The following is a 14,717-nucleotide window of genomic DNA, read 5'->3' as shown; positions in this document are numbered from 1 at the left end:
AAAGAGAAGGAAAGTGGCGGAAGGGAGGAGAGGGTAGAAATAGGGACAATACTGACGTTTGCCCCCCGGACTGACAATGCTGGCTACGCCCCTGGGTGGATGTCACGGATTTCTATACATTTGCCTTATGTTGTCACTATGACATGCTAATGTGAGTGCGACCTCGCAAATTTGGACATCCTAGCTGCCCATAAAACAAATACCAAATATTTATTTGTGATAAAACAATCGTGTGTAAATGCGTTGTGCACCTGATCTATAGGGTCCACAACTTCAAGGTCCCCCATAGTAGTCCATAGCAGTCAGGTTTCTTTAACAAACACATGAATAGGCCTGACCTATTGTGTTGTTTGAGAGTTGACTCCTATGGACTCAGATGCAACTTTTAACATTGTTTAAAATGGTCTCTTTTTTGCGTAATGAACCATTGTGACTGAACTCAATGACGTGTGACATTATAATTTGGTCCATTTGTGTAAAACAAATAAGGCTACACATATCTTTTTACACGTTTACATTTCGTCAAATATTTTTCGATTTATTAAAAAAAAGTATTTAGGGGGGGACTTATAAGTTGTGGACCCTATCGCGATATATGAATTGAAACCACAAATAACAACTTTGGACTTTTTACGAAATGTATTGTTTATGTAATCTTGAAATATACCTCACCTCACCTCACCTAGGCTGTAGTGTGAAGCCTTTTTCAAGAATCTTCCATTTCTGTCTCTCTTGCGCATCCCTGGATGACTCTTTTTGTCCATATGTTGTTTCTTGCCACATGTCCTGCCCATTTTGCTTCACCAATCCTTTCCATGATGTCTTTGACTCCAGTTTTACTTCTTATTTTACTGTTTCTGATTCTGTCATGTAAAGTTATGTTTAACATGCGTTTTTCCATGGCTCGCTGTGTCGTGGTAGGTTTTTGTTCCAGATCTTTAGTTGTATACTATCTAGTTCCAATTCAAAGAAGTTAATAAAAATGTGATTTTAGTAACAAATGCTTCAGTTTGCTCGAGTATTTACTAAATAAACAAAATACAGCATTATGTGTAATGGCAATAATTGCACGTTGTGAGATACGACATTTCAATGCGACAAAATAAGTCATAACGACGATTTTTTACAAATGGTAAGATACGACACTATGGAAAACGCGTGTAAATGATGGACTGTTAGTAATACGCCGGCATGTGAAATTAAGTACATACGACCATATTAATTAATTTAAATTATTTAAAGCATCATCCATAGCCAGAACTGGTTATTTTGAAGAATGTTGTCTGCCTACTTAATCTGCATAAATGCATGAAAATGTCGAATACATCACCATGTGATACAGCCGACAAATTCTCAGGTTTGTTAACGCTACGTCGAACCCAAAGGAAGGTCCTATTAATAGTATGATTAGGTCGAGTCATTCGGCGGCTTAGTTGAGACTTTTACCTAGGGGATAGAGTGACACAATCCTTCTAGTAAAACAAAGGTTACATTGAGCATTGAAATGTCAGTCAGCAGTCATGCCAGGTGATACCAACGCCGCGATTAAAGCGCCAAATTGGGCTACTCATTGATGTGACAACCTGTCAAATACTATTTGGTCCGAAGAAGCAAAATTCAAAAAAGGGCTATATCTTGAAAAAACGCTACCATCAAATAATTGATACAATTATGTGTCAAATGTGTGAAATACTTGAACCAATAATTATTTTAAACAAAAGTAGTTTTGAAACTTTCAACGGAAACTAATGAAGGAAATATTCATTTACCTTGCAAATATTTTCGGTAACGATCTGTTACCATCCTCAGGCAGTTGTGACTGGCTGATTGTCTTCTTCACACCTGGATGGTTTGGAAGTAGAAGACTTTCCTAAATCTTATTGCATGATGTATTGTGTACACACTTCACCATAGGCAATACTTTGTTGTAATTTCGTTCTGGTGTACAAATTAATCTGTAAGAAATTTATTGTACATAAACATTATATAGCCTTTCTGTCCGAAATGAGCATTGATGAATTTGGTGAATGTATTACAATAGCTCCCCTATGATATTTAGAGAATAAAGGTATTGTTTTTAGCCGCTGGAGTGCATCTATCATCTCATATATACGCGCGCGACATCATTATTTTAAGTAAAACAAGAGTTGTTTTACGCCAAAAAATAATGATGTCGCCCGTGTTATATGAGTCGATAGATGCACGACAGCGGCTAAAAACAATACCTTTATTCTCATTCTTAAACACTTCAATTCAAATAAAAGATATCATAAGTATTACAAAATTTAAATCAAATTAAACTCTACATTTTACAAGGAGTTACCTTGGACTTAAAATCGATCAGTCCCGTTGTTGCTATGCGTCTCCGATTGGTTCAAATAGCGAGTACGAGTATCGCGTCTATGTACACGGGTAAGAACCATTAAGATTGCAGGAACGTTCTCAAGTGTTTAAGAATAAATTTCAGCAGATATCATTGTTCCTGTATAATGGTCAACTTTCCACAACCTACTAAAGTGATGTGCCGATATTACGATAGTAAACTGACAGCTGGAGGAATTAATTTGGAGCAGAACACAAGAAGTGTGCGATATTTCATATCCTGATGCATCGATTGTAATGAGTTATCTACTACCCGTAAATGCGTTTGTTTGAAGTTGTACCGCGGTGACGAATTACGTTACAATATTGGAACAGGAAATTAAGAGATAAGTACATGTATTTACAGGCAGTAAGCTTCAACTGATTATAACCACAATCTGTTATAGCACATGTACATAGGTAAAACAACTAACAAGAAATAAGAGTGAAATGCTACGTTTGCAAAGTTAGGCGGGCAGCCTAACTTATTTCTTTCTTGCCATTTCTTTCTTCTTTCTTTCTTCTCACAATTTGCTACAACTTTCACATCCTTGATTGGATTTCGACCAAACTCAGTCATAAGCAGTATTGGGTAGCTGGCAACAAAAGTTATGGGTTGTTTAACGTCAAAGGTCATCCAAGGGGTCACAGGAGTCAAAAAAGGTCATTTTAACAGAAAATACTCCAATTGAGCTGAAATTTAAACACAATGATCCTTATGACATTCTAAACATTTTAGAAATATTTTAAAATTCATTTAAGGTCATAAAGGGGTCAAAGGTCAAGTTTTTCAAAATGCTCCAATTGAGCTGAAATTTAAATGCAATGATCCTTATGACATTCTAAACATGTTAAAAATGTTTTAAAATTCATTTAGGTCATTAAGGGGGCCATACAGAGGTCAAAGGTCAGCTTTCCACGATCAATGTATATTAAAATGGCAATTAATGAAACAGTCTTATTAAAATAAATCTTATCCAGCACAGTATTGCTGCTTGATCAGATCGTCACAATCATCCGCCTAACTTACCTCGTGTCCTTGCAAAGGGTACAGTTGCTCTAGTTTACGTTTTGTTTTATTGCGTACCTCTTACTTCAATGAAAGAATTTATAATATTTTGAAAGGATATTTACTTACTGAGATATTGGGGTGACGTGGATATCAGGGATTTCTATACCTAAGTCCCTATGTTCTACCCATGAGTCATCCCTATGCAGTGATACTAATCTAAGTACCAACATTCTCCATATGACGTTACTGTACAATGCAAATGTACCCTCCCAAATGTTGATATACAAACTGTTTACAGTTTTGTGACTCAAACAATCGTGTACAGTTTGATGTCCACTGGGTCTGTCACAAAATATGACAGGAAACCACTATTGTAACTTAACCAACTTTGGACTTCATTTCATTTGTAAATATTGTATTTGTTCTCGCTGAGTCGATCCAAAAGGATGATCTTATTAATAGTATGATAAGGGCGAGTCATTCGGTGACACACACCCTCTACTAAAACAAAGGTCACATCTAAAACTGATAATTGAAATATCAGTGATCATACGCTGGCAAAGTGACGTCATAATCGGATTAACTACCATAGCAATTGATGAATACAATTTTTGAATGTACCGCGCTGCACTACAGGCAGATTGCACTAATCACCTGTATAAGTCTGCAAACATAGATTGGATACAATACCGCTCTATTCAAAGATACTAATCTTACAGGTGTGAATAATCTATGTACTGTTCGATGCATAGGTACCGCGTGAACGATGAAGTGCAGGGCGATCTATTTAAAATGTAATTCATCTATTGCTATGGTAGTTAATCCGATTAACTACGTCACTTCGCCAACGTATAAAAGAAGTGATGCCATGTGATGCCAACGCCGCAATTAAGGCATCGAATTTGACTACTCATTCATGAGACAATGGCAACCTATCAATGCGGCCTCAGTTGAGCCCAATGGCTATGATTAAGCTAAGCTAAGGGACGGGGCTTATCTTCGGACTTAGCTGATACTTTTAGTGGACCAGGCGTAAACTTTTAGGGTAGAGTGGCACACTCCCTCTAATCAAGCAAAGGTTACATCTAGGAGAATTGAAGTATTATTTTACAAGTTTTCGTGACAAATTGGAGCATCGCGCTCATTTGCAAGTTCATTGAAAGTTTTATATCTGATTCAGCATGTTCAGTCTCTAGCGAGACACATATATATAATCCAGCCCTGTGGACATTTCGTGATCAGTTTTCTGATCAGCAGCATCATTTTCACATTAAGCGGAAAGAAATACATGTAATACAATGTTCATATCTATCGCTCTCATCTTAATTTCCACCATATTTTATAGCAGGTTGAACTCTATATAGATCATGAAATGCAAATAGCAGTTTGATTTATATCATGTACTTCCATTACAAGTGGCTACATATTTTGGCTGACACGTTTGTGCACTTTTCAAGGCTAAGAAAGATCAGTGTTCGATCCAAGAGTGCATTGATTGGTATTAGGTGCGACGTTCAAGAAATATTGTGACATATTTGAAAATCCTTCAGGTAACTTAAGAATGGTTACATTTGCATTTTGATTTGAAACAAACTTACGTCATGCACTACTTTCACAATTGTGCCCTACTTTTTGTCCTACTTCAATCCCATACAAAGGAATTCATTCTTACCAAATTCTTACTTGAAAGCATCAACTTTTACTCTCTTAGTACGTGGTTTAAGTCGAAGCAACCAAAATATCGATTTCATTGTCTAAATCAATATAATATTGAAAAATAACACTTTAATGTTATGCAAAAGTTCATTCTACAAATCATATACTTTGAAAACTTGCTCGATGTATTGTTGTTGTTGTTGAGTTAACATTTTACTAAAGTGTTGTTGTTTCAGCCGTCTTTATAACATAATTCTAGAATCACAGGACCAACAAAAGTATATCTGTGGCATTTGAATTCTTCTACACGCTCGCTATGAAATGATCAATGCAAAGCTCACTACCATGCATTCGCAAGATGCTGTGAACTACCAAATCGCAACAGTTTAAATAGTTACTAACCTTAAATGAGCAGCAAGAGTAATTGTAGGGGACAACCCCAAATCCTTTTCCCAAGTATTGGATTATAAATAACTGGGATTAAAGAAAATTAAACGATTGATCTCAATAAAAGGCTATTGCATAAGATTAAGAGTTGCATTTTCTATAATATGGATTAGCAATATACCTTTATGCTAATTAAGTGGATATTGTCTTGAAAGTAGGCTGCCGGTTAATCGTTAGATGTGTAAGTAACCTTTAAACTATTTGAGAATCGATTTACGTATAATATGTTCATGAGTGATGTAAATTAAAACAAAAATCATGTTAAAGCTCAGCAAATGATATGAGTAGTTTAGTCTTTCGCGTGCCTTAGGAAACGCTGAATGATTGAATATGGAATGGCAAGTGTGTTTGAAAGATATGTTTGATAGAATATCTCCGTAGTTATATACTTCATGTAACGTAATCTGTGTAAGAACACGTCAACAAGTGTCTATGTGGATGTATTTATTTTCAGAACCAGTTTAAATTGATGTCAACGTTAGATACGAAATTTCCGCATGGTTTAGTTCATTGTTTCAAATTACCCGTTGATCTGAAGTGCAGAGATTCGATCACACAACGCAAAGTGAAGTTCTGACTTGCATACGGTAACAAGAAGTGCCAGTGCATAAAGGTATAGAAAAAAAGGATAAAAATAGAAAAGATAATGTCTGAAAGAGTTTATTGGAAACATGTTAAGAGGAACATCTTTATTCGTTTATGTTGAAATATTCTATTGGCACTAGAACTGGGATTAAGAAAATCCCCAGATGGAAAATCAACTGGCAACACCAAGACCTACGCTGGAGATACATCTAGCGTCGGTTGCCAGTAGGAATCATTCCTCATCAAGTGTTGACGAAGGCAACAGTGTTGCTGAAACGTACACAAAGTAAGTGCAATTTCTGGATCAGATATAAAGAACTCTAGGTACTGAGTCTATTGGCACTGTTTGAGCAGCTAATATCCTTATTAAAAGATAATCTTTATAAATTTGGACAAATTCTTAAAAGGGATTTCTAATTTTGTAATTTGGACATGTTGGATGTACGTTGTAAAACGTCAGCAGAGAGATAAGTTTCTCTTTGACATAATATAAGATGTCGATTTCCTGTAGCAATGTGATAGAACTAGACTATACAGATACCGTAAAATCTCGTCTACAAGCATATATTGTGTTTTTGATGAAAGCTAAGTTCATACGAAACTAGCGTAAATATGCCAATACAAAATATTGGTCTTACAGTAATACTTGTTGCTCAAACTCCATAATGGCACCTGGATTAATGTAGCTTTCATCAGAATCATTCTATATGCTTATGATCCTGTGCCATATACTGGGGTACACAAAAAGGTGGCTTTGTTACATTTTGATGTGCAGTTTGGATTTCAAAACACTGTCTCTTGAGTATTCCTTCACTAAGAAGATTCAATTAGGTCTTAAATTGAGGCTAATTTATTCTATATTACTCATGTTTTTATCCTGTTTTCAAATATTTTTCAATTATTTTCTTATGACGTTTGGCATGAAATGTGCCAAGGGTGGCTGAGGATTAGGGGAGAAGGATTAGGGGAGGATTCATATTGTAAATTTGATTTAAAACCCCTTTAAAAATTTGAATCTAGTAAAAAATGTCTAAATGAACTCCCAGACATCTAAACCAAGTGAATAAATACAAAAGTTCATTTAAAAGACCAATACTTGCTCAGAATGATTGTAAATGTGGAAAAAGAGGTGGGGTTACATCCTCCCTACTTTGTGATTGTTTTTGCCCGCACTCTCTCATTTTTTAACCGATTTCCATAAAAAAAGGTGTCAAAATGCTCAGAAGGATGAACCACTTCAAATGAGATGTGTAGGTAAAATGTATGAACCATTTCATTTTTTTACTATGTAACACAAAGGTACCCCAGGTTGTGACACAGGACCTTATAGACGATACGGTATGTTATCTTTGATACGATCATTTCAGTTGATTCAAATATCACATGGCTCATGGGGAACCAAACAAATGTGTTGGACGTCATTTCAGATTACATTGAAACCCAAATGGGACTTTATTATCAATTTTAGTCAAGCATTTGTTTTTCTGCTAACCAAGTATATAAGACCCCGGGGTAAAACGAGAAGCTTTATTAGGATCAGATCAGACGAATTGGCCTCCTATTTCTATCTAATTGTGTCTTTTATCATCTTGATCAAACTAACACACCCTCAGAAAAAGTTTGAAAAGATTTTTCAAGCATCTATATCTCAAATTATTTTTCACATGTTCATATCGTGTGGCATATCAATGGACAGTGGACAATGGTACCACATTTGAAACAATCACCTATTTCACGGCTGAGTACACGTCTTGTGAATGTAGTGTGGTCCAAACAAAATGTGTCAAATTGACCATTATGCACTCACACCAACCTGACACCTCCTTCTTATGCTGCTATCTTCTTCTTGATACAGCTCAACACCCCTGGTGAGGTATTAAAGACGAACCGAATCTATATATCAGATTATTTGTAACATATCGTGTTGCATATAATTGACAGCTATTCATTTTCCTTTACAATGACATCGATTTGATGGCAACACTCGACCCCACAGAGTCAGGGCAATGAACGACAATACCTATAGAATATGGGAGTAGAGAGAATTGAATGGCCTGCCATCAGCCCAGACCTCAACCCGATTGAACACTTGTGAGAACAGCTTGGTCATGCTGTGCGTACCAGAGTAGCCAATGCAACCACATTCAATGACCTGCGACGAATCCTGCTTGAAGAATTGAATGCCATCCCACATTAGCGTGTGACCAGGCTGCATAGATGCTTGAAAAAAAATTTCCAAACTATTTTGAGGAGTTTATATCAAGTTTTTTTGTAATTCTGTGCCAGTGATAAAGTGTAATAAATAAATAAATAAATAAATAAATAAATAAATAAATAAATAAATAAATAAATAATAAATAAATAAATAAGTAAATAAATAAATAAATAAATAAATAAATAAATAAATAAATAAATAAATAAATAAATAAATAAATAAATAAATAAATAAATATATATTTCGCTCCTATATTTTATAGTTGAGCACTGTATCTAGTGATGGTTTCACTATAATTTCTTACTATAAATAAATAAATAAATAAATAAATAAATAAATAAATAAATAAATAAATAAATAAATAATGTTAATGCAGCTGCGTATTAAACTACATAAAAGATTATGTTATAAACTCTATAATCTTGTATCATAGACATTACCTCACCGCTCTCTATCAATTTTTGTACTCTCACGCAATAATGATTAGATATAATAGGTAAAACGGTCATTTTAACGTTAATTTACAATTTGATCGCAAAGGTGGTTTCTAGATAAGGGGTAAATTTATTTTGTTGCAAAAGCCCTTACATCCACAAAAGGCGCGATATAAAAGAAATAATAAAATAAATAGGAAGGCTTGACAATTGTACCAAACCTATTCTTTTAGTTTCTATTAATCAACACTTTATCCAAACCCAAATCGAACAAGTAATATTTGCACAATTAAAAAAAAGCTTATTTTTCTCAGAAAGTCAAAAAGGTCACCTAAATCTGTAAAGCACTCATTCTTTAATTAAAGCAGATTCATAGACACTACGAAAATCAGACCACCGAAAGCTTGGGTTTTTTGAAATGTGATGCCTCGTGCGGGTAAGGATAATGAATATGATAAGAATGAAGATAGAAACGAAATAAAGTAAAAAAAGTTCCCAATCAGAAAATGAAATGGCGTGGACATGTCAAGACAACGAATATGGAACAACTAGCCTCTCACTCCTAGCCTACCAGAATGACTCCGATGTCCCAAGACAACCAGGACGACCTCCAGCAAGGTACCCAGCAAACACAAAAACGTTTTTAAAACGTTTTAAATAAGTTATATTTTGGCTTTTGGTTTAGGTAAAAACGTTTTAATAACATTAAAATGTCGGGTTATATAAAGGTCATGATAACGTTTTAAAACGTTTTGTATGAAAACACACTACAGCAATATTTTTAAATGTTTTCAAAAAATGTTATTGGAAACTATTTTTGCAAAAATTTTTGCCAAATATTGTGTCAATACTTGTTAAAATGTTTGAACCCAGCAAACACAGAAATGTTCTTAAAATGTTTTATTCAAAACCTTTTAATAACATATAAATGTCGGGTTATATAAAGGTCATGAAAACGTTTTAAAAACGTTATTGAAAATATTTTGAACAAACATTTTTCGCAAAATATTTTTTTCAACCCAAATTATCATTCTGCTTAGAATGTTTTGTATCAAGTTTTCAAGAATGTTTTTGGAATGTTATTAAAACGTTTTTATACCCTTATAACCCGACATTTAAACGTTTTCTGTAAAATATTTTTGTTTGCTGAGCAGTAGATTATTAAAAAATGTTTTGTAAGTTTATGAAAACGTTTTATACTCTTAATATACCCTTTATATAACCCGACATTTAAACGTTTCTGACTACCTTTTGTAAGCTTTTGCGAATGATGTCGAAAACGTTTTGTGTTTGCTGGGTAAAGATCAAGTGAGACAAGACTCAGGATTGCCCCTTCTGAAGTCAGAAAGGCTAGCGCAGGGCAGACAAGGTTGGAGAAGAATGACTAGGAGGAGAGCAATGTGTGATCCAGGGCACTTGGGCCCGCTCTCTCTTCTCCTCTAAAACAAATTATGCAAAGAAAAATGTGGACGAATTTTAGGTGGTTTTACCAAATTTGTAAAAACAAATATTCTACTCCAATTAAGTACTCTGGTCAATAAAGTCGAATTTGCCGGAGAGTTTTCATGAGTGGGCCCCTTTAAAAAAAACAGAATCCGCCATGAAATGCGCACAGCTTATATTAGCACCGAGTACCTTTTCTCTACAACCGAGGCTGAAAACCGAATTGACGCCATAAAAATTAAACTAAAATAATCTGACAATTTGCAACGAACCAGTGGTTCTTGTTCTAAAACACAAAATTGGCAAGATGACAATTCATGACATTTGGAATAATTTTAAGGTAAGTTAAATTTCACTAAATTTGAGTAGAAATTTGCATTTTGTAGGATTTACGCATTTCTTGTCAAATTTAATTTCACGGATCACTTTATTTCTAATGATGTTATCTTGCATATTGCCATTAGCAAATACTTTCTGCCTATACATTTTGTTGGTCAGGTTTCTGACACGATCAGTCATGGACATGGAGTTTATATCCTTAACTGAGAAATTGATCTGACTTGGTGGATAATTTTTCCATTTGCATCAACATGGCGGCATTGATTGAAACGGACTTTTGAAAGTCATTTTAATGTGTGATTTGCTCCACAGCAACGCCCTCATTTTTGTCGCATTTCTACTCTTTGCATGATTGTATTGCCCAACGGTGTACTAAAATACCACGTGAAAGACTAAGCCTGTGGAGCTCTAATTACAGTAAAATTTAAGGTTTTATAATAAATCAGGAGATTTCCAGTTTTATTCTGGATTCACCAATCGAGTGATGGCTAAATACATCGCGTGCGTGTGTATCATTGAATCAGTGACGTATCAACTGTGTGCATATCGCTATTCGTCTTACGTCTTGACGTATAAACTGTGTACATTTCGCTATTCGTATTACGTCTTGTTTGAACGACCCAGCTGTGTGAAGCTACGCCATGGTAATAATTCACGCATTGTATTTGTAGGCACTGGAATGAAATAGCAATTTGTTTGGCTCGAAATTAAAAAGGGACAATGTGATCAGTGAAAACAAACATTTAAATAGGAATATATCCTTTTTGCAAATCACACTATATGGCTTTAATATAAATGTTATGTATAAAATGTATATAATGGCTTTAATAAATCTACGGCCCATCCATGTTAATTTTTATGTTTAGCTATGTTCCACACTAATTTTTACCAGACCATGTAATGGTTACGTGCGAAATTTCAATATAAATCATTGCGGCAATTTCATAAGAACATAATCTATTAAATTACAGCATCTCCTGACTGTAATTATAAACAGAGAGTTCGAATTATACATTTCAAATTCTTCACATAGCTTACGGTACACTTTATATGAACAGACTCAAGAATAAAAAATAGCATTTCAATCTTGTTTGTATTATTTGCAACACACCACGGTTTTTTTTAATTTTAAATATAAATATCAGTTTGTACCCATAGCAAAAAGAAAGGTTTCCCGGTGACCACCCGATGACCATTCGGTGGTCATCAGAAACCTTTCGGGTACCTTTTCCAGAGTTATCCGAAACTGCCCGCTAGCGGATACCTTGCGGATACCTAATAAAGTTGTCCAAAAGTTTTCGGGTAGACATCCGGAAGCCTCCCAAACACTCAAATATTTCAAATGAGTTATCCAGAAGTTCCCAGAAACTTAGATTCTTTGCAGGAGTTACCCGGTGGTTATCCGCTTTTAATTTGACCTTGAAATAGCATAAAGCATCTTAAGAATGCATTGTGGGTTGGTATATGGTCAAAGGTCACTGAATGAATTCAAACTGGAGTAGCTAGCTGTTGGCAGTTGGAATATATTTGTGCAGAATATTCAAGTTATTTGTGGTCCAAAATGTATGGATTTACATGTAGGACATTACAAGATGTTTACTAATTAATCTGGACCATGCTGTAGGAATTATAAAGCATTAAGTGCTTGATTTCATATGACAATGCAGGTAGGAAAATTTGTATGAAATGATTTGTATATTGATGCAGTCTTTATACATGTACCTAATATATGACACATTTGATGTTTTAGTTTATATCTTTTCTAGTAAATCATACATGATTTTGACAGTAAATTAATGTTAATTAAATTACTAATCATCAGCTAATGTGTCAATTAACTGATATAAGCTTTATGTTAAGCTATTTGTTGTAAATAAATTATAATATTTGATATAAAAAATTATAGGCTGTGTCAGTGATGTGATCACCTTATAAAGGTGTGAACCAAATTAATTTAGAAGAATATTTTTGTACAATAACTACAATTACATTGTACACTTTCAAGTTTCTTATAGCAAGATAGCACTAGCTCAACTGTCATGACTGCAGAGTTGTATTTCTCCAAAAACTACAATTCAAATAATAAGCTAAATTGCCTAATAAATTTGTGCATACTCATGAATTTGTATTTCTGCATTCCCCAAAAGGACAACAGGAAGTCTCCAAAGAGATTACCAGGTATATCGTCACCAAAAGTTATCCGCTAGGTCCCCGAAAGGTATCGGGTAGTTATCTGCTAGTTCCCCTAAGGTATCCACTATGGTTTCCAAAACATTTATCGGGTAGTCACCCGCTACCTATCTAATTTGCATGTGGAATTTGCCGGTGTCTACTCGGTGACTGTCGGTAAGTTCTCATTTTTTGATATGGGTACCTGGGATAAAGGGAATAATAACGCCCTGACAAGAATATTCATTATGTAGGGTCTACAAGGTTAATTGACATTATAATGCGTACGTACGTGAGGTGGTAATCTTGATTGGTGTTATCGTATTACCTTCCAATGAGCCTGGTCGGGATAGCTATCTTGTTTAAAGGTGAACAAAATATCATAATATCTTAACAAAACCTTATACAACTCACTTTTAGTGGAATTTCATAATGCATGGCTCGAATTCTATTCCTTTGAAATCATGGTTGCTGACCGTTATTATGTTGACATTTTTCCGATTTCCAACGTATCGTCCAAATCTTCTGATCATTTATTTGTGACGTGTCATGTCAAAAGGAGACACTTTTGGGCAGGATCGTAAATGGAGTAATAGCCAAAAATCTGCCCGGGGTGATTTTTTTACAATTTTGGTTTGTTGTGAATTTGTGATGTTATTAATGTTTAAAATATTGTCTGATAGTTTCAAACCGAATATAACTGGCATCTTGTATTTTTGAGACATTTTTCAAGGTAATTCCTACTCTCAACATTGTCAATAATATTTTTAAAGGCCGATATCTCAATTTCCAATTTTATAATACCATAACTTACGAACTCAATATCTGCCCTTAGAAATGTCCGAATTCATTGGGGAAACGGCGTTGTGGAGCAAAATAACTCTTTATGTAAGATAATGTAAAAATCTCAAAATTGATAACCTGCCCAAAAGTGTCTCCTTTTGACATGACACGTCACATTTGTGTATTCTCCTTTTGTAAGTGTAGCTACTCAAAACAGCGTCTTGATCACCAATTTGTGAATATTTTTATTTTTTCATTTACAATGTAAAGTATTTCATCAATTTTAATTGGCCTGGTAACATTCCAAAGGGTGTTTGTTGCAATTGGTTTATTCAGATGAACCATTTCTCCGAATACATATGTACTTAGAAGCATAAAGGGCCGTGTTTCTAGAAGTTTTGATTAAGAAGATTTGTGTCTCCAAACCCCGGCCCGAGCAAAACTTAACAAAAATCTTCCGAGAATTGTACGAAACACATGTAATACACAGTGTCAGCGCCAGGATTTTTTTTTTTTTTTTTTTTTGTTTTGTTGGGGCAAATTGTTTTTTTGTGGAGGCAAAATCACCGCAAAAAGTTGACATTTTCGTAATTTTGCGTTTTTAATAGGGTGCGCGCAACAGGGGAAAAAGGTCTGAATGGGGGGGCATTTTTCCCCTCATGCCCCTCCCCCCGTTGTGCCTTCACTGGTAATACAACATAGTTCCCGATTTTCTAAATGTTCATATAATTCGATAATTTGATTACTTTGAGAACATGTCCTGAGCTCATTTTCTACGTCATACAATATTGGTAATGGTTGTATAACCAAGAAAATAATTTTAAAACTTTCAACGGAAACTGAAGGCATAAATAAATATTTACCTGCTGATATTTTCGGTAACTAACTGTTACCATCCTCTGGCAGTAATAACTTGCTGACTGTCTTCTTTAAACTTGGATGGTTTTGGTGTTTCTAGAAGACAGTGGTAAATTCTTGGAAGATCCTGGCCCGTCTCTGTTGAGCTTGGAATGTTTCTCCTGTATGATGGCTATATGGACTCTTACGTATGAGCCTATGTTAGCAAGGATGCGGAATATGCTACAAGCTGGTCATTGGCGTAGCTGGGGGGGGGGCAAGCCTGTATGGGGCGGGGGCACAAATCCACTAAACAAAAATGGCTGTAGGTGCGGGTGGTGCGACGCACCCCATCCAACATGTCGAAAAGAAAGTGTACTTTGAAAGTAAAAATGTCAAAGAAAAATAAAAAACAATGGAGAAAAGTTTAGATTTT

Source organism: Amphiura filiformis, chromosome 5, assembly GCF_039555335.1.
Source record: "Amphiura filiformis chromosome 5, Afil_fr2py, whole genome shotgun sequence".
Taxonomy (NCBI): Eukaryota; Metazoa; Echinodermata; class Ophiuroidea; order Amphilepidida; family Amphiuridae; genus Amphiura; species Amphiura filiformis.
This window is presented reverse-complemented; position numbering follows the sequence as displayed.